The sequence below is a fragment of the Sceloporus occidentalis genome, unplaced genomic scaffold (assembly GCF_023333645.1).
Source record: "Sceloporus occidentalis isolate IW3139 unplaced genomic scaffold, rSceOcc1.0.p SCAF_1, whole genome shotgun sequence".
Taxonomy (NCBI): domain Eukaryota; kingdom Metazoa; phylum Chordata; class Lepidosauria; order Squamata; family Phrynosomatidae; genus Sceloporus; species Sceloporus occidentalis.
Genome location: NW_028316981.1, coordinates 210236788 through 210264000, shown reverse-complemented (window position 1 = coordinate 210264000; position 27213 = coordinate 210236788).

Here is a 27213-nt window from a genome sequence, read left to right as displayed (position 1 = left end):
ATATCGTTTCCCTACTGATCCATTTCCCATCTTATGGTAAGATATTTTATAATAGGTTCCCATTCCCTTTCTTTTTCGCTTATTTCCTTACAACTCTCGTTTAAACTATCATCACACAATGCTGCTGAACATTCCATATTCTTAATTTCAACAACCTTTAACCACCATTCATCTATAGTAGGTACATAAACTGATTTCCAATTTTTAGCTAACAAGATTCTCGCACGAGTTACTAAATTCAATATAATCCTCCAGTATTGTTTCTCAATTTTCGTATCAACAACAGAAGTCATGTTTAGTAAATACAGTTCAGGTACAAAAGGATAATCAATTTTTAAGCTTTGTCTAATATTCCTATGAATTTTTAACCAATAGTTCTTTATTATTGGACAGGACCACCACATATGGATATAGGATCCTTTTTCTTTTTGACACTTCCAACACTTGTCGTTTCCCAATTTATATAACTTCGCAATTCTTACTGGTGTATAATACCATCTGTTAGTGGTCTTTATACAGTTCTCTTTTAAATCTTGTGAAACTGAAAATTTATTAGATTTGTCCCAGACATTTTCCCAATATTCCAAAGGTATTTCATGTCCTATTTCTGTTGCCCATTTTATCATATATGTAGATATTATTTCCTGTTCCATTTCTCTCTGAAGGAATAAGTTGTACAATTTGGATATTTTACCTTTATCCTTTGTTTCTATAATTTTATCCAGTTCATTCTGATCTTTTTCAAATCCTTCTTTGTATAAGTCTTCCCTGAACTTCTGTCTGATTTGGAAATATTCAAACCAGCTAACTGTCTTGCCTGCATTATTTAGTTCTTCTCTTGAAATTATTTTTATATCAGAGTGATGTTTGTTTTTTATTAAGTCCTTATATCTTACCCAATTTGGGTTATCTACCCATCTCCCAAAAAATGCTTCCTGTGTGGATACCCAGTTAGGAATCCCAAGATAAAATTTATTCTTTATCGTTCCCCATATTTTGAACAAAGCCTTTCTGATTGAATGGTTGTGAAAATCTTTATTTATCTTGTCTTTGTTATACCATATATAGGCATGCCAGCCATATCTCAGATTAATTGCTTCTAAATTTAACAAATGTCTATTCTTCAAATTCATCCACTCTTGGACCCAAACAATACAACATGCCCTTTAATAGAGTTTGAAGTCAGGTAGCTCACAACCTCCGAAAGCTTTTTGTTTTTTCAGTACCTTCTTTTGTATTCTTGATCTTTTCTCTCTGAATGCACTTATGAGAGAGTAAGCCCTATTATACAAAGTAGAATTTCCTTTCAAATGAATGATATAAGGGTGCACTATAAGGGTCACTGTTTCTAAGAAAGTGTGAGGACTTTTAGGATCTGGAAAGGACCACAAGACAATCTCTGTCCACCCCTATCTGTAAAATGGGATTGTCTACCTACTTATGCAACATAGACTGACATCATATGGATGCTTCAAAGTAAGCATGTATCCACATTGTACAGATGTTGAACTTTGATACTACTTTAAATGCCATGGTCCCAAATATGGTGTCTTGGGATTTGTAGTTTCATGAACTACTTGATGGTCTCTGCTAAAGAGATCTAGTATTGTAATTCATGGCAGTGCACCAAGGAATCCTATGTGCGTTGCCCAACTACAAATTCCAAGATTCTGTAGAGTGGAGCCATAAAAGTTAAAGTGACACAAAGTGTGCAGTATGACTGTATTCTACATCATATGAAATTCAGTGGCATTTTAAAATGAAATTCACAGGATTGTTCTGATGTCTAATCAAGAATGTGTGTTCTTTGAAGCTGATATATTAAAGTGACTTTAATGGATGCCTCGCTTTTTTGTTCCTTTACGACAATATTACTATTTACCTGTCTCATAAGAAATGATTATAAATCAAAATTAATTTTAAAAATATGGAAAAAGCTCTAGTGAGAAGTCCCATTCATTAAGCATTTATATTGAATATACAAAAATCCTAAACACAATCCAAACAAATCTTAGCACTTTTCAATATATGGAGGTTAAGCATGTATTTCAGTCTCACACTGAAACCTAAGCAATAGTACTTAGTTTTTGGAGGATGATAGAGAGGAAATGGGCAATTCACTTGTGTAACTATGGCTGGACTTTGCCCATAGTTTCTCAGATGAGATTTCAAAAGAGAGATATTGGTACCTTAGATTAAGAAAAGCTAATCTTTGAGGAACTGAATCTTCCCAGCCGCATTGCTTGGGGTGCTTATCTCCATTGAAAGAGTTGCAGGTTAGTATTTTCTATTTCTGATAGGAATTTACTCATATTTGCAAATATCTTCATGTTAAGGATGGGAAAAAATAATGAGATTAAAAACATACAATTGCTGAAGAAACCAAAACTGACAGATCATCCATATGGGCTCAGAGCTTTAAGTATTAATTCATAACAGTCTGGGAATAAACCTTTGAGTATTTCATCTCTGTTAGCACTAAATTAGAGTTGCCATTTCTTTTATTCCTAGAATCATAGAATCATAGAGGGACCACAAGGGCCATCCAGTCCAACCCCCTGCCATGCAGGAAATCACAATCAAAGCATCCCCGACAGATGGCCATCCAGCCTCTGTTTGAAGACCACTACACTCAGAGGGAGTTTGTTCCACTGTCGAACAGCCCTTACTGTCAGGAAATTCCTCCTAATGTTGAGGTGGAATCTCTTTTCCTGGAGCTTGCATCCATTGTTCCATGTTCTAGTCTCTGGATCTCTGGAGCAGCAGAAAACAAGCTTGCTCCCTCCTCAACATGACATCCCTTTAAAATATTTAAATAGGGCTATCATATTACCTCTTAACCTTCTCTTCTCCAAGCTAAACATCCCCAAGTCGTTCCTCATAGGACATGGTTTCTAGACCCTTCACCATTTTAGTCTCCCTCCTTTGGACACGCTCCAGTTTCTCAATATCCTTTTTGAATTGTGGTGCCCAGAACTGGACACAGTATTCCAGGTGGGGCCTGACCAAAGCAGACTAGAGTGGCACTATTACTTCCCTTGATCTAGACACTATACTTCTATTGATGCAGCCTAAAATCATATTGGCCTTGTTAGCTGCCGCATCGCATTGTTGACTCATGTTCAACTTGTGGTCTACTTGGACTCCAAGATCCCTTTCACATGTAATTTCATTCAGCCAGGTGTCCCCCATCCTATATCTGTGCATTTTATTTTTCCGCCCTAAGTGCAGTACCTTACATTTCTCCGTGTTGAATTTCATTTTATTAGCTTTGGCCCAGTTTTCTAGTCTGTTCAGGTCCTTTTGAATCTTGATCCTGTCCTCTGGGGTATTAGCTACTCCTCCTAATTTGGTGTGATCCGCAAATGTGATAAGTATGCCCCCAATTTTGTCCTCCAAGTCATTGATAAAGATGTTGAATAACACTGGGCCCAGGACAGAGCCCTGTGGGACCCCACTGGTCACTTCTCTCCAGGATGAAAAAGAGCCATTGTTGAGCACCCTTTGGGTTCGGACGGTCAACAAATTACAAATCCATGTAACAGTTACTTTGTCAAGCCCACATTTCACTAGCTTGTTTGCAAGAATATCATGGGAAACCTTGTCAAAGGCCTTACTGAAATCAAGATATACTATGTCCACAGCATTCCCTTCATCTACCAAGCTGGTAATTTTATCAAAGAAGGTTTGTCTGGCATGACTTGTTTCTCTGAAACCCGTGTTGACTTTTTGTGATTATGGAATTGCCTTCTAAATGTTCACAGACTCTCTGTTTAATGATCTGCTCTAGAATCTTTCCTGGTATTGATGTCAGACTAACTGGACGATAACTGTTGGGATCCTCTTTTTTCCCCTTTTTGAAAATGGGGATGTTTGCCCTCCTCCAGTCTGCTGGGACTTCTCCTGTTCTCCAGGAGTTCTCAAAGATTATTGCCAATGGCTCTAATATTACATTTGCTAGCTCTTTTAATACCCTTGGATGTAGTTCATCTGGTCTTGGAGACTTATATTCACTTAGGTTAAACAAGTATTCCTGTACTATCTCTTTACTTATTCTGTGCTGAAATTCCTCTTTTCTGTCCTCTGCTCCATTATCCTCAAGTTGAGCACCCTTTGCCTTTTCTGAGAAGACTGAGGCAAAGAAGGTGTTGAGTAATTCTTCCTTTTCTCTGTCTTCTGTTAGCATTTTGCCATCTTCTCCATGCAGTGGCCCTACCGTTTCCTTCTTCTTCCTTTTGCTGCAGACACATCCAAAAAAAGCCTTTTTTGTTGTTCTTAACCTCTCTAGCAAGCCGGAGTTCATTCTGTGCCTTGGCTTTTCTGACTTTACCCCTACACAGAAAGGCTCTTCAGCATCAACATATATGACAGGTGGATACAACATGGTTTTCTCCATCCTTTCCAGTATAGCAATTTGTACTTCCTGGATTTTAGAAGAGCAAATGGGGGGAGAAATTTATTATAGTCTGCATCTAAAGAACTTGACAGCATTTGCAAACTACCTCATATCTGAGATAGATAGATAGTAAGTCAGAGTGAGGAAAAGTGAGATTTGTCTTTCCTTTGGTTGTTTACATAGCTCAGGAACGGACTACAGAAAATGATAAAGGGCGCTAGATATGGTTTTCCTGCTCCAATTGGCCATCTACTGTCTTGTTCAGGAATACCCACTGGTCCTTTCCTGTCTATATTATGGGTATCTATTGGCCACCATTAATCTACTCCAGGCTGTTTTTAGATGCCCTAGGCCCCTCCCAGTCATCAAACACCTTCGTGCCAAAAAACAATTTGGGTAAATATGAGAAATGCCACTTCTTGAAGGCTCCATTTCACTGATACCCCTTTCAGACAAGACTCCCCAAGCCATCTCTGTAAAAAGAATTTACAGATAAAGAAGTAGATTTCAGCTACATGTGGTTATGATTTGGGGATGATGTGGCTCCTCAGTGGCCCACTGATACATGGAACTTTTTCACCCATAGCCCATACAGATAACCCAAAGGTCTCTGCCTACTTGTTCTCATATAACTAAAATTATATGTTGTTACTGTTGTTGTTGCCTGCTTTTAAGTTGTTTCCTTCCAACTTATGGCAACTCTAAGGCCTTATCATGGAGTTCTCATGGCAAGATTTGTTCAAAAGAGGTTTGCCTTTGCCTCCCCCTGAGGGTGAGAGGGTGGGTTTTCATGGCCAAGTTGGGAATTGAACACTGGTTTCCAGAGTAGTAGTCCAACACTCAAACTACTAAGCTAAACTGGTGGTATATCCTTATTGTGAAAAACGTATTTTCACTTCATGGGCAGAGAGAAAGGGGCACCTGACGCACACTAAGGAAAGCAAGCAATGTGTGGCTAGTTTGAAAGACAAGCAAATGAAGGTATATTTGTGAGGGCTATGTTGCATTACTACAGGCCTGGCCTTTATGTAAGAATCTATGCAACTAGAAGAAACCAAACCCTGCAGCAAGCGAGACTGGAATAGATTTTGCAACCCGAGCTTTCAAAGCCACAGCTGGAAGCCTTGCCACTACATCATGGCAATAATAAACCTGGGTGTAAATACATACTGGCTCTGACACCGCCATGTTCATGAACTATGTCTGAAACAAACCCCTTTGCTCTGCTTGGGAGTTCCATCACATTAACTCCTTTTGGTTCACCATGGCAACACATGTTAAGAACACACTGCATGTCTTTTGCAAAAACACATCTTTTCCAGGTAGCATAGCAGCACCTTCACACCTCTTCCTCAAGGAAAGCCTTTGGGGGACTTCCTCAGTTACTCAGTCCATCAGATTATTTATTCATCCTCCTTAATTCTAATAATATAGTGCTCTAAGGATCAATACTCCACAGAATGTGCTAAGATGGCACTCATTAGCATTACTTTAAAAAGAAAACTTTTTCTACAAAGTGTAGTTATAACATCCACTGTTTTAATATTTCTGAAATATAATTTGGGGCCAAATATTAATTTTTAACAGGAAACATTTTCTTTAAGGAAACGTTGACTAAACAGTTGGGAAAAGCAGTCACTTTGAAGGTAAAGTTATATTAGAAATAAGAAATAAATGGCTAGCTTGATGAATATAAAAAAGTGGCATATTTTCCTTGAGTAACTCATATGGAGTGAGAAGAGTCAAGGGGCAGCTCTCACACTCTAGCAGTCCTATCCTGAACAACCATTTTAACGTAACCATTTTAAACTTCCAAATATAAAATACAACCACATTGTGTTGCAACAGGAAACAAGTTGTCTTTTTGCCAGTGGGAAAAGAAAAGGCAGAAAGCAAGACTGAATAGTCAAAAACATCAGGCTTCTTCGTTATTGTGTATGAATTTCTGTTTTTTAAAAAAGCAAGACTGGCATGTAAAGGAGGTTGTTAGTGCCTCCCTGCAACAAGGCAGAGGTCCAAGGCACCTAAAAGAGGCAGTTGTGAGACCTTTGATGGAAAAGCCTTCATTGAATCCCATTATAATGAATAATTATTGGCCAGTGCCCAACCTACCATTTTTGGACAAGGTACAGGAATGTTTGGTGGCTTCCCAACTCCAGGGATTTCTAGATAAAATGGATTATCTAGATCCATTTCAATCTGTTTCAGGTCTGGCTATGGACAGCTTTAGTCACCTTGGTGGATGACCTAGGCAGGGAACTGGACAGGGGGAGTATGTCCCTGTTAGTTCTGCTGGACCTTTCAGTGGATTTCAACATCATGGTGACCTTCTGTGCTGCCTCTCTAGGATGGGATTTAGAGGTAATGTTTTACCTTCCTGGAGGGGTGAACCCAGAAGATGGTGCTTGGGGACTCCTGCTTGGCCCCCTGGCCATTGGCTGTGGGGTCCCCTCAGGGTTCTGTTTTGTCCCCTATGCTATTCAGCATATACATAAAACCGCTAGGAGAGGTTGTCCAGATATTGCCCATACCACTTAACTCTACTATTCCTTTCCACCTCAGTCTAAGGAATCTGTCCTGGTCCTAAACCAGTGTCTGTCATCAGTAGTGGACTGAATGCGGGCAAACAAACTGAAACTTAATCCAGGGAAATCAGAAGTGCTCTTGGTCAGTCAGAAGGCAGATCAGGGAGTAGGGATCCAGCCTGTGTTAAATGGGGTTACACTTCCCTGGAAGATGTAGGTTCACAGTTTGGGGGTACTACTGGACTCAACTTTGAACCTGGAGGTGCAGGTCTCTGCAGTGACCAGGAGTGCTTTTGCACATTTAAAGCTTGTCTGCCAACTGTGCCCATTCCTTGAGACATCAGATATGGCCATAGTGCTACATGCTTTGGTTACATCCTATTTGGATTACTGTAACACACTCTACTTGGGGATGCCTTTGAAAAGTGTTTGGAGACTGCAACTGGTTCAAAGAGCTGCAGCCAGCCTGTTAACTAGGGCAGGTTACAGAGACCACACAACTTTCCTATTGAAACAGCTCCACTGGGTTGCCAGTTTGTTTCCAGGCACAATTCAAAGTGCTGGTTATGATCTATAAAGACCTATATGGCTCAGGTCCAGACTATTTGGCAGACCGTCTGTCCCTGTATGAGCCAGTCTGGGCTCTGAGATCCTCAGGAGAGGCCCTTCTCTCCATCCCAGCACCATCACAAGCATGGTTGGTTGGGACACAAGGGAGGGCCTTTTCTGTGGCTGCCCCTAAACTGTGGAACTCCTTTCCTAGGGAAATCATATTACCCTCTTCTTGGTGTCCTTCTACAAGCAGGCTAAGATCTTCCCGTTCAGACAGGCATTTAAAACAGTAGGTTTAATAATAATAATAATAATAGTAATAATAATTGATAATCCATTAATTAATAAATTAAAGGGCACAGTAGATGTGTAGCCTGGTGTCTTTGCATGGTCATATATAAACCTCAGTGGCTTAAATCTGACTGTGAGTCTCAACTAGAGTATGCCCATTAAATCAATGGAGTCTACATAAGAGTTAATTTATCAGCGCTTCTACTCTGGCAGAGACTAACAGTTGGACGATAGTCACTGTTTCTCTGGTATATGTGAATACCACTGTTGCCATTGCTCCTGTCATAGTTAATTCTTGAGGGAAGTTGCAGGCTAGCATTTTGCTATTTTAGTCCCCCTCTTTTTGGATGCAGTTTGTCATTTTTCACATGATAATTGGGGCATTTTCCATGCAATAATTCCCAACTGCATTCTGTAAGTGACTGTATCCTGGAAGGGATAAGTTGTACTTTTTTTACTTTCCTCCTCAAAGATTAGCCAGATCGCAACTTCTTTTTCCTTTTCAATTCTGTAGAATAGAGTGAAAAGGAATTTCAAATATCTTGTATACTCTGGCCACTGAAGGAGTGGAATAAATGGAGCTGGGACAATTGTTCTTACATTTTGAACCATGCTTACATTTTGAACCAAAACATTTTGATCCAACTGCTAGTTGCAATTTGAGAAGACACATTAAAGCAATTGTATTTACATAAGGGTTGACTGCCCATTCATGAGTTGATTTAATTAGTTTACTCTAGTTGGAACCAACTAGATCTATGCCTAAGGGGTGAGGATTTGTTGTCTCTGCAAAGTTTTTCTAAATAGTCCAGAATCCTTTTTGATGCTCAGCCTTGTTCAGCCCTGCAAACAGCATCCTTTTGTGACAAACCAACAAAGAGTTCAGTGTACCCAAGACCACAAAAATGAATGTGCTTTATGTTGTAAGCTCTGAACACATTATTGGCTAGCATACAATTAGTTGCATATACAGGTGTAAGTTCCACTATGCATGCAGTATGATTTTTTCTCTTTTTTGAATAATCCACAATGGTCATATCTGGCAGGGGACAGCATAAACCTTTGAACCTGGACTCACACATTAAACTATACAGAATAGCCTTTGATTCTGCATAGACTATGCATTCCATTTGCACACTGTGCATTGCAATTTCACATAGGTTTTCGGTCATGTACTGTGCATTGATCCACACACATTGGTATTCCATATATGCTTACACTCGCTTGAGAAGTGGTGCTGGAGAAGAGTGCTGAGAATACTGTGGACAGCCAAAAAGACAAATAAATGGCTCTTAGAACAAATCAGGCCAGAATTCTCCCTGGAAGCCAGGATGACTCAATTGAGACTATCATACTTTGGCCACATCATGAGAAAGCACAACTCATTGGAAAAGACAATAATGCTAGGAAAGCTGGAGGGATGTAGAAAGAGAGGAAGACTGTATGCCAAATGAATAGATACAATCAAGAAGGACACAGTCCAAAGGCTACAGGACCTGAACCAAGCTATAGAGGACAAGGTGTCTTGGAGGTGTATCATTCATGGGTTCACCATGAATCGAAGTTGACTGGAGGGCTTTTAACAACAACAACAACAACAACAACAGGGTTGCATAACAGAACTCCTGCAGTAGATATTAATATTAGACTGAAATGTAGAATTGCAGCCATTAAGAAGTAAGCCCGACTGAAATCAGAGCTCCTGGTTGCCGAGTAAACATGCTTGAGATGACATTGTAAACATGCTTGCCTCTGTACTGGTTTGTGACTATTGCTTTGATATAAGCCAACATTGCCAGCAGTGCAGTCTCTGCTGCTGAGATGGTAGATTAGATCAAGCTTTGTTTTTATTTGGTGATTCCAGAGCAGAATCTCTCAAAAGAAACTTGCAAAAGAAAGAAAGAAAGAAAGAAAGAAAGAAAGAAAGGATCACTCTCGAAAGCCCTTGGAGAAAGGCTTGCGGGTAAGGAGAGGGAAACCTTGAGTTCCATCAAACATATATTTGTCTCATTAAAAGTGTTTTTAATTTATAATGTCCTGGAATGTAGTTGTCCCCAGCTGTGCATCCATGACAATACTGTTTCTCTCTCTCTCTCTCTCTCTCTCTCTCTCTCTCTCTCTCTCTCCCATGTCCTACCCCACTCTCTTCTTCTTCCCTTCAACCATCCCTCCTCCCCTCACTCATCCATTCCCCTCTCCCACCTCACTGGGACTGCCATCAATTTCTTCTCATCAGCGGCAGTTACAGTAAATGGATTCATTTGTGGGCAATAGAAGCTGAGAGACAAAGGTGACAATATAATTAAGGTTTTTAATTCTATGCCTGAACAGTTAAGTCCAAAACTCATGATAATTAGCTGGCTGTAATGAAAGATCTTTAGTCGTTATTTTCCCTTTGTTTCCTGTAATGGTTCATTTTGGCCAGCCACATTTGTCCTTTAATCTGAATTCTGCTTAGACTGTGCTCTTGTCACTCCATTTATACCCATGAAGTGCAAAAGAGAGAGAGAGAGACTAAGAGAAAGAGTGAGCGAGAGAGAGATGTTCAGTACGCACTGGTGTATAAAGCATGGCAATTTGTGCGTACACTGGGTGCAAGCCAATATACTGTTAAGCACACTTCTCTCTATTCTTAGAAATGCTGATGCCACAACAAAACTCTTAGTGCATACTACAGCAGTTTTAGACCAAGCCTAGCTCAAGTTTGAGGATGGCTACATGTTACTTTTACCATGTAAGAAGTAAACTAGGGAAAATTGTGCTAGTGGGATCATGAGAGTTTAAAAAAAACCAACACAACCACAAAGTTGGAAAACAAATTTGCATTGAGCAATTCTTTCTTAATTTATCCAGTTCGTGGTCTAGAAAAGAGCCAGTGTGGTGTAGTGACTTAAAAGTTGGACTAGGAGTCTCTAGGAGACTACAGTGTGAATTTCTACTCAGCCACAAATGAGTTTTAGTGGGGTGACCTTGAGCAAGTCACATTTCTCAGCCTTAGAGAAAGGCAATGGCAAACCTCCTCTGAATAAACCTTGCCAAGAAAACTCTTTGACAGGGTTGCCAGGAAGGCACATAACAACAGCAGATTATAAATGAAAGTGGACATGTATCATTCTCTAAAAAAGGCAAAAGATCCTAGCAACAGCTTAAAGATTAATAAGTTTTATTTGACCTACATTTTTGTGGGTATCATCAGATATATGTATTACTCAGGCATCTGATGAATTGGGTTGAAGTCCATGAAAGCTTATGTAAAATATAACATGTTGGTCTTTAAGATGCTATGTGGATCTTGGTTGTTTCTGCTGCAACAGCATTAACACATCTGTGCCACTTCAAACCTGCCTGAAGTTCATATGTCTTTTGGAAGGAGTATTCCAACAGTTTCTTTCCTGACATTGGAAGGAAACTGTGAGCATCAGATTTGTATTCTTTTTTTTAGATTTCACACATATCAATGTACACAACTTAAAATGTCTATATTTTAAAAATAGCAACACACCACCTCATATAACAGTCGTCTATGCAAACAACATTACTATAACATCCATATGTAGTATAAGTGAATAATCATAAACTAAAACTGAAACATTCTTATAATAAAGATAAAATAGTACATATTACATATAATATACAATAATATATCTAGAAAAGATGAATACAGTGCCCAATATATTGTAGGCTCTTACTGTAGAAAGCAAAACCTCCCAGCAATGGAATGAAATGAAATGTGCTCCTTGTGAGTAAAATATGTACCTTATAATTAGCCAAATCGATTCGAATTATTTGATTTGATAATTAGCCAAAAGGCAGTAAAACATCCAAAATTGTATCTTTCCAGGCAATATAAATAAACGATCGTATAAGGAGTACCAGGTGTTGTGTTGCTATCAATATCATAGTTGGGTTGCCTTGTTGTTGTTTTGGGTTGTCTCTTATATTTTAAATATGCCCACAAACAGACTTTGATTATTGGGTAAAATATGTACATTAAGAAAAATATACTTATACATACATTAGAAATACCCAAATAACAGACATGGGTTTTTCTGAAGCAACATGGGAGGGGGGTGAGGCTTGCAACTAGATACTGAACTTGAGTGGGATGAAAATGTTGGGAGTATTTTGAGTTATGTAATGAAAATCACAGATTTTAACTTCCCTAGCTAGTGGCATTTCTTTTCTCCTACTGTGATTTAAAAGACAGCTCTATATTTTTCTGTAGTATCCCGAGTATACGTTGAAAATTGAGTCTGACTAGTTTTCACATGGTGAGCTTAACTTGCAGCTAATTTCTTAAGACATGCTAAAATCTCATCAAAATCAATGGAAAGTATGCGCAATCATTTTACCTGGATTGGTAACAGATGCCTTTTTTAAAAAAATAAATAAAAATTATTTTAAAAACAAATGAAGAAAATGTTTGTACAGAATGAGATAACTACTTTAAAATGTCAACTAACAGAACAAATACATTTCAAGGTTTTCTGAGCTGTGTTGTCTGAACAACAGTGAATTTGTAAAGTATTTAAATTGAGCTTTAAAAAAAAAAAAGTTCCTCAAAGAAGGCCATCATCAGTAAGGCACCAAAGACTTAACTTCAGTGTCTTTTCTGAAGGCCTAAAATTCAAAAAACCATCACATGCCTAGACTGATGAGAAACTGAAGTAAAGTAGGGCGGGTTATAGACCACCATTTCGGACGTCCTCAGGACGTCCCATTTTTAAAAAGGGGCGTCTCTTCTAGACGCCCCTTTCCCTATCACGGACTCAGTCTGTGACAAATGGCGGCGGCATAGCGTCCAGACGGGTCGCGGCTGTTATGACATCGTGGGTGCGCCATGGGCACCTTGCGACGTCATAACGGCGCCGCAGGAAGAAGCTCCATTTTGGAGCTTCTTTTTTGCTCTGCAAGGGAGTTGCGCAGTTTGTATGCTGCGACTCCCTCGCGGAGCAAAGAGCAGCGCCAGCAGACTGCCACAAACCGGCGGTTTGTAACGCCTCCCCGTCTCTATGTACTCAGTGCCACTGTCCTAGTATGGACATGCATTAGAATCAAGTGGTTTGGCCCTTGTCACATCCCCCGCCCCCCAAAAAAAATCCTATTATTTAATTTAAATTAAATTACAAAAGTACAAAAAGTACAAAAGTCACAGCAGAAGTTAAAGGAAATAAATCAGGAACAACTCTGAGAAATGCTAAATGCAAGGACCAAGAGATCCCATGTGACACTGAAATCTGAAGGAGCTAACTTAAAAATGGATCTTTACAGAGATTGCAATTTGTAGGTGGAAGCATAGCTATTATTATTTTTGTAATAATTTTTAAAAAAAGAATGCCAACTCTTACTATTTTGGGGTGCTGATGCAAAATTTCTTAATGAGAACAACATTCAGAAAAGCAAACCCCCTTCTGGCAGAAAGATAGTGTGTCGGAAAGAAAACTAGTCTGATCTCTTTTCTTCATATTAATTTTCTACTTTCTTTGCACTCTAAATCCAGCTAAGATAGGCTCACTGAATTCATGGAATGTACATAAGGGTTGACTTACAAAGTTTTGTATTGCGTCGCGAGGCCTATTCTAGTTGAGAATGACAATTGGACTAACACAACTATCATCTACCTGTATACTGAAGTGGTACAGTCCAAGGAAAGCCGTACCACTTGATTTTGCTGACTATATTATAAACTGCTGAGTGGAGGAACTGTCCCTCCTCTATTCATTTCTCCATAAAACATTTCCATTATAGGGCTCTTTGAGAAGTGATTATGAGCTGTTTAGCTCACTCATCATAATCTAGAGCATATATACTGCATTTTCTCAAGGCCACTAAATCTCTTCTCCTTGCAACATCTGTGTAGGTCATATTCTGTAAGGTTCAGGGCAAATGAAAAACCATGGAAGGCAGCTTGTCTGGCCTGGCAGGAGAAAGAAAAATTGGCACTGTTTCATATCAGGATTAGCCACCTGGACTTATTCAGTAAAGGAGTGAACCAGACCCCTTTTTAATTTTTAGTTTATCAGACACTAAGCAGGTGGGTCAAGCAGCTTTATTTGATCACACCTGAGGCAAAAGAACTATGGGCATTTGGCAAATCCATGCTGGATAAGGGTTAGCATGAATGAATTTCAATATGAGACAGCTACTAAAATTACTAGAAACCTTGTATACGATTTGCATGTTATAAATCCCAAGTTGGCAAGAGAAGCATCTCACTTTCACCTCTCTCCATTCTCTGTTCACCATTGAATTCCTCTTACTAGTGGCTCTTCCTTACATCTCCAAGGATGCATACAACAGACTTGCAAAAATCCAAATCCTTGCATTTTTTCAGAAGTGTGGTATAAGCTACCTGTTTGATCTACCCATTCTGGCTGGGTTTCTTAGAAGATGAATGTGGAGAATTGCCATTGAAATGACTTGGAGCATTCTCTCTTTTGCAGATACTGGAGATATATTTTGTTAATCATCTGGACATTCAGGATTTGGGTTAGCTATAAAAGACTAGAGAACCAGCATGGTTTAGTGATTTCAGTGTTGGAATAGAACCCTAGCACATCAAGGTTTGAATGTCTTCTCATCCCTGGAAATCCACTGTGTGACCTTTGGCAAGTCACACTCTTTCAGCCTCAGAAGGCAACAACAAACCCCCTCTGAACAAATCTTGCCCAAAACAACCCTATGGGAGGTCACTGTAAGACACAGTTGACTTAAATGGATATAATAATAATAATAATAATAATAATAATAATAAATTTTATTTGTATACCGTTTTTCCCTAGATCAAAATGGTTTACAGACTATAAAACTATTACAAACATCTCATAAAAATAGATAAAAACAAGTAATACAATTATACAAACACAATCATTCATAGGGTAAGGCAGAGAATCAATGGCATCAAGAGCGCTCAACTTAATTCCTCGGGGGGGGGGGGAAGGCTTGGCAAAAAAGAAAGGTTTTAAGCCTTTTTAAAAATGTTTCTAGGGGGGTCATGAGACGGAGCTCCTCGGGGAGACTGTTCCAAATCTGCGGGGCCGCCACTGAAAAGGCCGTCTGGGATGTGGAGACATATTTGGAAGATGGAATCTCCAACAGATTCTTCCCAGATGTTCTGAGTGTGCAAGGTAGATTATATGGGGAGATGCGGTCCCTCAAGTAACTCAGGCCCAAGGCATGTAGGGCTTTATAAGTAATAACCAACACCTTGTATTGCGCTCGGAAGCGAATGGGCAGCCAGTGAAGATTTTTCAGAGTAGGTGTTATGTTGTCACACCTGGATGCGCCGGTGACCAGTCTGGCTGCCATGTTTTGTACTAACAGAAGCTTCCAGGCTTGGTACAAGGGTAGCCCCATGTAGAGCGCATTACAGAAATCTAAGCGAGAGGTTACCAGAGCATGTACCACGGTTTCAAGGTCCCTTTGGCCCAGGTAGGGTCGCAGCTGGCGTATCAACCGAAGCTGATAGCAAGCACTTCTGACCGTCACATTTACTCAAGATGTCAACTGCAGAGACTGGTCCAGAAGTACTCCTAAGCTGTGAACTTCATCCTTCAGGGGAAGTGTGACCCCATTCAGGACAGGTGGATAAATTTCCTTCCCTGGGCCTGGGGAACCTATCACCAGTACTTCTGTTTTCTCTGGATTCAGGCTGAGTTTGTTTTCCCTCATCCAGCCCATTATCGACTTCAGGCAGGCATTCAGAGGAGAGACGCCATCCTTAGACACTGCAGCAGTCGGAGGCACAGAGAAGCATATTTGTGTCATCAGCATACTGATAACACTGTGCCCCATGCCTCCGGATGATCTCTCCCAGTGGTTTCATGTAAATGTTAAACAAAGTGGGGGACAAAATAGCTCCCTGAGGGACCCCAGATGTTAGTTCCCTCTTAGAGGAGCAAGTGTCCCCCAACTGCACCATCTGGAATCTTCCCGAGAGGTAGGAACAGAACCACTGGAGCGCAGTGCCCCCGATACCCAACTTCCTCAGGCGTTCCAGAAGGATACCATGGTCAATGGTATCGAAAGCTGCTGAGATGTCCAAAAGCACCAACAAGGTCACACTTCCCCTGTCGATGCCCAGACGGAGATCATCGACTATGGCGACCATGGCAGTCTCAACTCCATATCCCGATCTGAAGCCTGTTTGAAATGGGTCCAGATAATCGGCTTCATTCAAGACTGCTTGGAGTTGGAAGGCGACCGCCCTCTCGATCAGCTTACCTAAAAATGGCAATAATGAGACCAGTCTATAGTTATTTCTCACCAGGGGGTCCAGGGAAGGTTTTTGAGCAACGGTTTAACTGTTGCTAATTTTAAACTATATAGAAATTTACCCTCCCTGAATGATGCATTAATTATGCATTGCAATAATGATGTTACAGCATCACCACCCTGGGCGGTCAGCCAGGAGGGACAGGGATCGAGAGAGCACGTCGTCTTCCTAACATTTCCAGGAAGCTTGTCCACTTCATTGATATCAACAAACTGAAAGTGATCCAGTTTAATGGAGTCCACGGAAGCTCTGGACACTTCTTCTGTTGTCTCTGTTGAAATGCCAGTGTCGAGATCAGCCCTTATCCAAGAGATTTTATCTGTGAAAAAGTTGTTAAAATCATCACAGCAGGCCTTAGTTGGTTCTAAAATAGGTTTCAGGGTGGGAGGAAGCTGGGTAAGCTCCCTCACCACCCTGAACAGCTCTGCTGGACGCAACTCTGCAGACGCAATACATGCAACATAGAAGGAGTTCTTTGCTGCACCTACTGCCACTCCATAAGACTTCAAAAGAGCCTCATGGAGTGTCTTGTTGGATAAGCGCTGGTGACAATGACACCATAAAACAGAATTCTTACACCAGTGCATGAGAACCACCAACTGCAAAATCAGGAAAAATAGTTTCCACAGGGATGACCCAGTCAATGCCAAGGCATTACTGCAACTGAGGAAGTGACTTTATACTGAATGGGATCACTGGGTCCATCCAACCCCTTTAATGAACCTTCCAGGATTTAGTCTTCCCTTCAAAAAAATGTTGGGTGGGTGTGCAGGACCCCCAACATCACTAATCAGCCTTAGCTATCCACTACTGGCTTTCAGACAAAAAGTTCATAGGCTAATCTGCAGAAGCCAGACATTGGATCCTTTGCATGCAAAATAATGTGCTCTGCTATTGAGTCTCCCACAAGCTAAAGCTGAAATTTCTCTGTAGCTCTATATTAAATAAAATGGAATGTGGCACCTGCAGTCAAGAGACCAAAACACTATTTATTAGGGTTGACAGTTCTCAAAGGCTGGCCCTGAGTCTCCAGTTTTCATGGGCCATCTCCAGACAGGAGATGAGGCAGCAAATTCTCCAGTTTTGACCTGGTCACCTTTGGTCAAGAGGAAAAGGGTCTACGCAGTACCATAAAGCTGTGGGACGGTGGCTACAGTGCCCTTTTCATGCGGTTGCTCTGGCCCTGATCAGGTGAAGATGGAGGTACAGGTGCAGCCTGCACAGCCCCTTACTTAACTTCTTCCTTCCCTCACAGTCATTGTGGTATCAGGACTCACCCTCTGCTCTGCTCTGCATCCAGCTTCTGACTAGAAGCAAATAGGCTCAGTTACCAACTGGGTGACCTTTGGCCAGTCACCCTCAGAGGAGGGCAAGAGCAAACCCCCTCTGAAGAATCTTGGTAATAAAACCATATGATAGGGTTATCTTAAGTCGGAAACGACTTGAAGCCATACATCAACAAAAGATTCCTTATCCTATCTCCCTTAGTAAGTGAGAAGTAATAATCCCTTTATTTCACCTTAATCTACACTGGGATATTAAAATCACCATGTGCTTATACAGTTTCTAACTATGGCCTTTGGAGAACAGAAAATTCGTACAGTACATGGTGAAAAAGAAGTGGACACTGATGGTGGAAAGACCAGGCACATGTTGGCAGACTGTATTTCTTCCTTTCACAACTTGAAACACTGGAAGAATTTTATGAAACAGTACCTTTGGCTTGTCACAAAACTTTGACCACACAACACCAATAAGACCCCACAATTTTGACACATAATGTGCCCTTTGTGACCTGCCTGTAATCATTGATAATATTTTCCTGTTGCTTCAGCATCCATACCCTGTGAAGAATGAAACTGTGCTCCCCAAAGTAAATACTGAAAAGTCTTGATGCAAATGAGAAGGAGGCATCCTCACTATTTTTAATTTCTTCATTCTAGCTGATTTTTTTATTTGTTTGTTTTTCTCCTTGGCTAAGATTTTCTACTTAGCTTTTATGTCTCTTCCTCTCTCTTGGCATGAACTTCACATTGCCAATTCTCCAGTAATATCCAGAGGTTTCTTTGGATCTAAATCAAGTAGTCCCCCCTCGACTCTATTATAATAAAATATAGGTCAATCAATATTATCTTCAATAGGACCAATACTAATGCAGTGAGTGGAACTTCAGGTTGCACAAAAGTTTTCTTCAGCTTGGATATTCATTAATTATTTTAAAAGAATAAATTGATGTATATGAGACACAGCGTGGTGTTATGCTCCTAACTGATATTTGATTCAAAGATTTCCATTGGAGATTAGAGACCACTGCAACTTTACACATCTGCAAACACGAGTTTCTGGACATATCCACCTGTATAATACATTTGTTCCAAAGCATGTTTCTGCATTAAAGTATGTTTCAATATGTAAAGCTAAACATGCTGTTTGTGAAGTGATCCTTAAATATGTTGGAACATGCCTTATACCAAAATTGGCATATCTTGCTCAGCATTGTGGACACTAAGGTTCAAGTTAGATAATGTGTGGACCACATTGAAATGGTCCCTCAAATGGTAAAAGATATCTGTTTGTCATAGCGCATGCTTTTCCTTATCCCCTTATCTTGCATTTGGGATGCTTCATTTTGTATTAGCCCATTGGAAGGTAAAGAGACACTTAGTTTGTAAGTCTGACTTCTGTGGCACAAAATTCTGAGGAAACCTTGCTGTGAGAGGGAAATGATGTTAATTGCAGAGAGGATGCAAATCTAGTTTAACCCTTACTAACAGGAACCCTCTGGGTCTTTAGATCAGATTTTCTCCAACCCTTTTAAAAAATCATGCTAGGAACAAATTGGTTGAAAAGCAGCACCAAAACACACAAATGAAATCAAAAATAAATGCTATAAGGCAAGTCCCTATAACCATATAATAGAACAGTAGTTTTCAATTTTTTTAAGACGGCAAATGCTTATTTTTTTCTCCTTCTAGCCGTACTGCCTTGCCTCTTTCCAGACTTTTTCCCCTGGTCCATCATTGACTTCTTTTCTCCACTGTTCTCCTTGTCTTTTTTTTTCAATTGAACAAGTGGAAATGGAGTAGCATTGTGAATACAATTTACCTGTAGTTTGGATGAAACCCACTAGTTGCCAATAGCTTCTTTGTTCCTCAGCTGAGATAGGCATAGATTGAGATTTCTGGAATATTTTGATAAGGATTGCATATCCTTACATACAGTCCAGTTCTGGGCACCACAATTCAAAAAGGATGTTGACAAGATGGAATGTGTTCAGAGGAGGGTGACCAAAATGGTGAAAGGTCTGGAAACCATGCCTTATGAGGAGAAGCTTAGAGATCTGGGTATGTTCAGCCTGTAGAAGAGAAGGTTAAGAGGTGATATTATAGCCCTGTTTAAACATTTGAAGGGGTGTCATATTGAGATGGAGCAAGCTTGTTTTCTGCTGCTCCAGAGAATAGGACCCAGAGCAATGGGTCAAACTACAGGAAATTAGATTCCAGCTCAACATTAGAAACAACTTGCTGACAGTAAGGGCTGTTCGACAGTGGAACACACTCCCTTAAAGTATGGTGGAGTCTCCTTCTTTGGAGGTTTTTAAAAAGAGGCTGGATGGCCATCTGTCAGGAATGTTTTGACTGAGAGTTCCTGCATGGCAAGAAATTGGACTGGATGAACCTTGTGGTCTCCTCCAACTCTATGGAATTATCTGATTCTATGATTTGAGACAACCACTGGATAAGTCGAGATGAAGGCCTGGATAGGAACACAGCCTGGGGTGAGAAGAAAATATGGTCTTTAACTGCTATGCAATGGGACTCACTAAGACCCTCTTGCAAGAGGCTTTGTGTAAAGCCTGGGGGACTTTGGAGTGTTCTGCAAACCCATTTAACATTTATTTAGTGCTATCCAGCTCTTCCACAGGTCTTTGAGCCAGCGTACCTTTCCCATGTAAAACTTTCTAGTGTTTCAAAAGTCATCATGACCTTTTAAAAACATGCATGACTCTAAATATCAAAATATGAAAATATGAAACTCCATATTCTAGTAGAGGAGTGTAGGGTATGATAACAGTAGCAAAAGAGAAAGACCACATTAAAGATGGATTAACTCCATTAAAGAAGCTATGGTCCTGAGTTGGCAAAATTGGAGAAGAACAGTTGAAGGCTGGGGCTCTTAGAAAGTTGACTTGATAACAAATAACAGTAACAAACTACAAGTTCACCAGGATGAGTCCTTTCCTCTGCATCATCTACATCTTTCAAATTAGCTGAGAAAACTGCTCTGAATATTTCATCTCTCTGGCAGCAAGAGCTTGTATAAGAGGCATGTTTAGAAGCTTGCAAAAAACAAAACAAATCTAAAACCTCAGCAGTTTTAGAAGCCATGGGGGTGATTTTTTTAAAACAGCCAAATTATATAGGGCTTTTAATACATGAAATGTTAACCTGAGAGGGGAAAGATGGTCAAAAATAGTTGGCTTCCCAGTGCTCAGGAGCTCTTTGTCTGAGAAGTCTAAATTCCCCTCCCCACACTGCAAATTATAGGATGCCATGCAGGGTTGCCATGACAGTTAAAGTGGAGCCATAGCACTATAATTGTGTAGTATTAAAGGGACCCAGATATCTAACTGATCCCCACAATCCAGCCTCCTTCAAGGAATAGGCATTTCCAGCAACCCTTCTTTAAATGGAAATAGTGGGAAATCAGCCTGAAACCTCTCACCAGTTGATCAAGTTGAGAGCATGAAATACTATTTTAAAACTGTAAATTGGTATAAATGTGCACCAAAGTACTTTTTCTGTGCCCTTTGGAAACTTTAAACAACGGCTCTATTCATAGTACAGCATGTTCCCTTGCCCTTGATCCATTAATAGAGGCTGAGTGATTAATTATTTTGGCTCCTTTTATGGGATCTGTGCTAACTTGGTGCACATTCATACTTGCAATTATATAAGTAATAGAGTTAAAATAAGAGAGACTTGAATTATTGAAATATTTATAATCAGAGATGTTCAGAGCGGAGGGTGAACCAAAGAAGGCAGCAAAAGTTAATGATTCAAAGATAAAATACTGTGTTTCAATAATCTAAAGGGAGTGTGGCAAATATGAAGATATTAAAAATTAAGTGTTCTCTGATGAAATGAAAAGGCATGGGCTAGACCCTTTGGTAATCTAAATCAGCTCCATTCATTACCTCAGCACTGTTAAAATATGTTTGTCCTCTCATGTTAGTTGCTAATAAACCTGCATCTGAAAATTGCAGGTTATGCACTTAGGAGAGTCTTGCAAGCTTTGCAGTTATGGAAACCAGAAGAATTCTGATGCATCTTTTTAACTTTTTCTGGTTTGTTCCCCCACTCTTTTCTTCTTGCAATCACTTTGGCAAAATAAACATAGTCACACAGATCCAGTAGGGGAAATTTGTGCATGCAGATGACAAGCACAAATCTCTATGTGATGCAACAGAATACATTTCAGGCCCTCTTTGAATTTAATGCCACCATCTCCTGATGTGGATGAGAATGTATACACCTCTCATTGACAGACTCTAATTCAGGTATGCTGGCATGTGGAACAGCAAAGGTAGGTTTTATCTTGATGTCCAAAATGTGTGGTTTGCCCCTTTATTTTTTTAAATTAATTAAGCTACTTGACATATTTGTATTCTGAACTTCCTCCAAAGTGCTCAGGATGACTTACATGAAATGAGGGGAAGAGGATACTTATTCTCTTTTTATTTTCACAATAAACCTGACATTCAGTAAAACTGATTAGGATGTTTGCAAGATCAAGTTAGACATTATGTTTAAATAATGTGCAGTAGTGGTGATTAAAAAAAAATTGAAAAATGGTTTTAAAATCCCATGTTTTTCAAGCTAGAAAAGATGAACCCTAGATTGATGAGAAGTTTCAGACTTTTTCTGAGCAAAATTCACACGTGGCTGTTTTGTGCAAAAGTACAGCATCATTTGCACTGGAAACAGTATTTTCTGTGCTAGAAACAACATTGAATGCTGTTTCCTTTACAGAAAATGCTGCTATTGGAGACTCATTCAGCACAAATTTCCATGTGGTTCATCTGCACAGAAAACAGCACAGGAGACAGTGTTTTTTGGTGCAAAAAATAATATTTCTTCATAGACAATGCTGTTTCCTGCACCAAAAATGCAGTTGTCTGTGCAAATCAACTATGTGCAATTTTGTATAGAATAAGTCCCAAATTGTGAATCAGCTTTAAAAACTACATGGTTTTCTAAGACTTTCTCACAGCAGAAAGAAAACTGCTAAAGATTACTGGTTGCTTCCTGCGAGCAGAAAATGGGGGAAGAATTACATCCGTAATGTACCGCAGCATTAAGGCATATCCTGCTAACCCTCCCTTCCATGGAACTTACTCCACAGATTTTTGCAATTCTATATTCTGTTTGCATGTCATTATGTGACTGAATGGGGAAATATGGAATATTATGATCTCATGATGCAAGTTTCCATGTGGCTTCAGAGAGGGGAAATCTAAATAGGTGGCTTCTGTTTTCAGTGGCCACTCTATACTGAATACAACGCTTTGTCATGTTAAGAGTAGCCCAGGTTCATCCAAATAACTTTATATTTGAACCCAGCTCTTTCTGATTCTTTTTCAGTTTTTTTATACCTCTAGACCTGTTTGCTTCCCCCATCCCCCAGTTATAAATGCATACTACTCCTGTATTCAAATGTAGTCTCACTTAACCACATAACAAAATTACCCCACTTTTTCCGGCTCTCTGGTTTATTTTTAAAACCTTAAGGAGATATACGTTAAATTTGGACAACCCTGACTTGATAAGCCCCTTCCAGGTATTGCGGAATAGTTCTGTTTTTTCCTGCCCAGTTTGTGTGATCAGTTATTATAAGGAAAACTAAAGACCGCACAAACTTACGCACTGTAGTTTCACAAAAATGCTTCTGTTCTTGTCAGATTTCTACCCGCAACGTCATAGCTCAGTGAGCAATTGCCAGCTTCCCCATACATCTCCTGAGAGCTGTCACACTCCTCATCCATCATAATTGAGGCAGTCCACCTGCTATGGAGGGGTGGGGGCCAACCTTTCAATTGTAATGATTGCTGAGATGCGATAGATACTTCTTGTCATCCCCTTCATTTTTATGTTAGTCTTGGATTTGGAAAGGTCAAAATGGAGGCATCTATTCTGATACTTTTAGTAGGCTGGCATTTGCTGATGGTCAGGTATCTATCACAGGTTGGGTTACTGACTGCCCCGATCCTTGTGTACATTTTTAATGGGGGGGAGTGTAGGGGGGTGCAAACTAATTGAATTATTCTTGAGGTTTAGAAGAGAATGCTCAAATGCAGCACAGTCCTATTTTTAATGAGAAATAGATCCTACTAAAATCAATGGAGTTTTCTTCTTACTGTGTTTAAAATTGCGTATGGACAGCCGAAAAGTGAGACACTGGGATGTCTATTTAATGGCCACAGTTTTTCCTGCAATGTTAAAATTATGTCCTCAGGATGGAAATATATTACTCACAAAATAGTTGGTAGTTTATTACTTCAAAGCATTAAAAACATTGAAAATTATTTCTTGAGAGAAATAACTCCAAATTTCTCTTGTTAAAGTCAAATGAAAGCACCTAAACTACTCGATATGTCAAGAATTTTACACTGTAATGTTCTTTTAATTGTTTTTTTTTATGTATTTACAATCCACCTTTCAACATACACATTTCCCCAAGGCAGCATACAAAGATCATAATTAAAAACAATTAAGACTCATAGCAACTTGACTTTAAAAACAGATAACAAGAACAGTAATAAACAAAGGGCATTAAATGAGTAATTGATCATTTCAGGTTAGTACGTCAATTTACAATCTACATAAATTGAAAGCACAGCTACAAAAGCATAATAAACCGTAACATGCCTTCTTAATTAAAAGCAAGGTGAAACAAAAATGTATATAAGGTTCATTTAAAAAGAAGGAAGGAGGGAGGTAAAAGAAAGAAGGAAAGAGGTAACATGTTTCTGATACTTGTTCCATACTATGGTAGTTGGTGGCTTTCAAATCATTGGGGTGTTGAATATGTTCCAGGTTTTAGTTTGAACTGTAAAGGAACGATACAAAGTGTTGAACCATATTGTTGATATGGAGTTCTACATCTTGAACAGCTCCTTTAAAACCTGGAGTGGACTCACTTTGGACTACAACTCTGGAGATCAGGGTTCAATTCCCCACTTGAACATAAAAACCCACTGGGTGACTTTGGGTCACACTTTCTCAGCCTGAGAGGATGGCAATGGCAACCCCCCTCTGAAGAAACTTGCCAACACAACCCTGTGAAAGCTTTACCTTAGGATCTCCATAAGTCAAAAATGACTTGGAGGCACACAACAACTATTACGTTCCAGGCAATTCCAGCTTGGAGTGGTCCAGTTTTGTCCTTGAACGAAAGAAATCTTGCAGATTGCAACCATATCACCTGGAATACAAACCAAAGAGAAAGAGGACTTTTTGAAAACTGAAGCACCTCCTTAATGCTGCTTTGTCCTTTCAATTGTATGCTTGCACCCTGGTTGTGCTAAAAAGCAACACTTGTAATTATAGCAGTCCAAAACATCTGAGGAAAGTTGGGAAAGTTGAGACTAAGTTCATTGTTGTTGTTGTTTTGTTTTATTTTTAGCATAGACAGCTGTAGAGTTTATCCATTGTTCAATAACTAATATCTTCCATTTAGGAGAACTGGCAAACCTCTGTGTACATGGAGGTCCATGTCAGCATCACAAACATTGAATTAAATCCATTTGCCACTTCATCTGCTCATTGGATTGTTCAGAAGATTATCAAAACCCCACAATTCACATGGTAAAAGGAAATGTACTTCTGAGTGGATGTCTTGATATATTGGGGAAAGGCTAGCTCCTTTTTATCCGTTCATGGACCTTTTCCCCCCCTGGCCTTCTGCATATAATTTAAGGTAGATGCTTATTTAAGGGTCTGTTCCCTTCCTTATGGTCGGTAAATGTTATGACATTCTGATCTTCAGGGCCTTTGCATCTTATTAGATTTATCTTTGCATATATTAAGCCTAACTGCAGTGAAATTTATGGTAATGGTGAATTTTACAAACTGCATGGAACAGGAAATATGTAAGTCACAATTTATACACTTCTTGCTAACGCTGCACTATTCATAGGCTGACTATATAAGTTGGTGCTTTTCAAACAGTGCTCAAGATCACATTTAAATCCAGGAATTAACCTGTTTAAACCTCAGTAGTACAGCCTTTCTCTATGAGAATGGAATGGCACCCACAAATGTCAGAATCCCCATAAACCTTGCATCAGTGTTGTCCTTAAAAATCTTCTAAAAATAAAATAAGATATATATGGCCACTAGCATGGAGATTAACAGCATGCTAGTTGAGTCCAGGAAACTGGAATTCCCTCTATCTGTATATGAGGTGCCCTATGGAGGAGTGAGTCCCTTGTTTTTAGAAGTCCAGCAGCATATTTTTTAAAAATGGAGAGCAAATGCTACAAACAAGAATCTACAGTCCTTAAAGCCATAAATTATGATGATATTTTGTTTATTTTAAAAAGACATTGAAACATCTAAAGAATCAGCTCTATTTTCCTAGCTACTTTTATGTATTCAGGGGCTGTGCACACTGGCAGGAAAGGCCAGCCAAGGCAGAGTAAGGGCATGGCATCCACATGGCATCACGGTGCTCCTCTGGTGCTTCATCTACAAAGGAACTTGGAAAAGCCACACACTGGCAGCTATCATGTCCTTTCTGGGGCGCAAAAAGGAGCCACTTTTTGTAGCTCCTTTTTGCACCGTGGAAAGGAGAGATCATGACTGTGGCATGCGATTGCCATGGCCCGATCTGGCACAGATGGAGGCACCGGTGGGCCTGTCAATTATTATATAGACCCTTACCTGCTAGAAGATTATTTGTCTATCTTGGGATAACAGTGAAGCAGTTGACGTTCTGGAAGATCTCACAAAACGTGGCTTTGTTTGTTCAGTTGTTGTAGTATGCCTTTAAGTCATTTCTGACTTATGATGACTCAAAGGCAAGCCTATCAAGGGGGTTTTCTTGGCAAGATTTCTTCAGAGGAGCTTTGCCATTGCCTTCCCCTGAGGCTGAGAGCATGCGACTTGCCCAAGGTACCTAGCTGATTTCATGACCAAACTGGGAAGAGTCATAGTTCAATACTCAAAGAGTCATAGTTCAGTACTCAAACCACTATGCCACACTGGCTCTCAATTGTTCACTTTCAGTTATATCGTTGGCATTTTGGTTACTTCAGTGCACTTTTTCTTCCCCACTCATTCCACTGCTGACAATGAAGCTGGAGAAACCACAAAATTGTATGTCTCTGCAAATCAGGTGCTGGTGAATACGAGGGGACAGGGTGCAGCTTCACTGCCATCCTGTAAAGTAAATCAAAACATACATAAATCCCTTTGATTCAGTGGTCTACTCTAGTTCAAATTAGCAATTAGATGTAGGCAAATCTTCTGCAATCCACAATTACCTCCAAAGTGGCAGAAAGAAAGCAGGAAGACTTCTGTTGTCCCAGGTACCTTATGTTCAGGCGTACACCCTCCTTGGAGGTCCAGACGTTGAGTATGAGGATAATTTTTTGTCCTTGTTTCCATTGTCCTTGCTTTTATTTATATCCTACCTTTCCCCCCCAGAACTGGGCATCAAGGCACCTGATAATATTAAACCAAGTGTAGTGTGGATAAAAATATATAAAGACTTTATGAAAATGTAGTTAAACTATCTATAACATTAAAGACAACTTAAAAGATCCATCAAACAAATAGTTAAAAAGCAGCAGAGCATAATGTTTCCAGATGCTTCTGCAGTCTTGCCTATTTCCCATAAAGTATGGAATGGCCACGCTGAGAATGGGGATTTCTGAGGCTATTGAGTTAAGTTGGGGATAGTGATGGAAATCTACTATGCTGAGCCATAGGGACTGCAGCCAGTGGTTATCAGTGTAGGTGTACACAAAGGGGGAACTGGGGCTGAGCTTACAAATATTGGGTTTTTTAAATGAAAATTCCCTGATTCCCACCTCCAATATGGTCATACTTGCCAGAGGATTCTGGAGATCGTTGCCCCCAAAATTAACTTTTCCAAGCTCTAAATTGGAC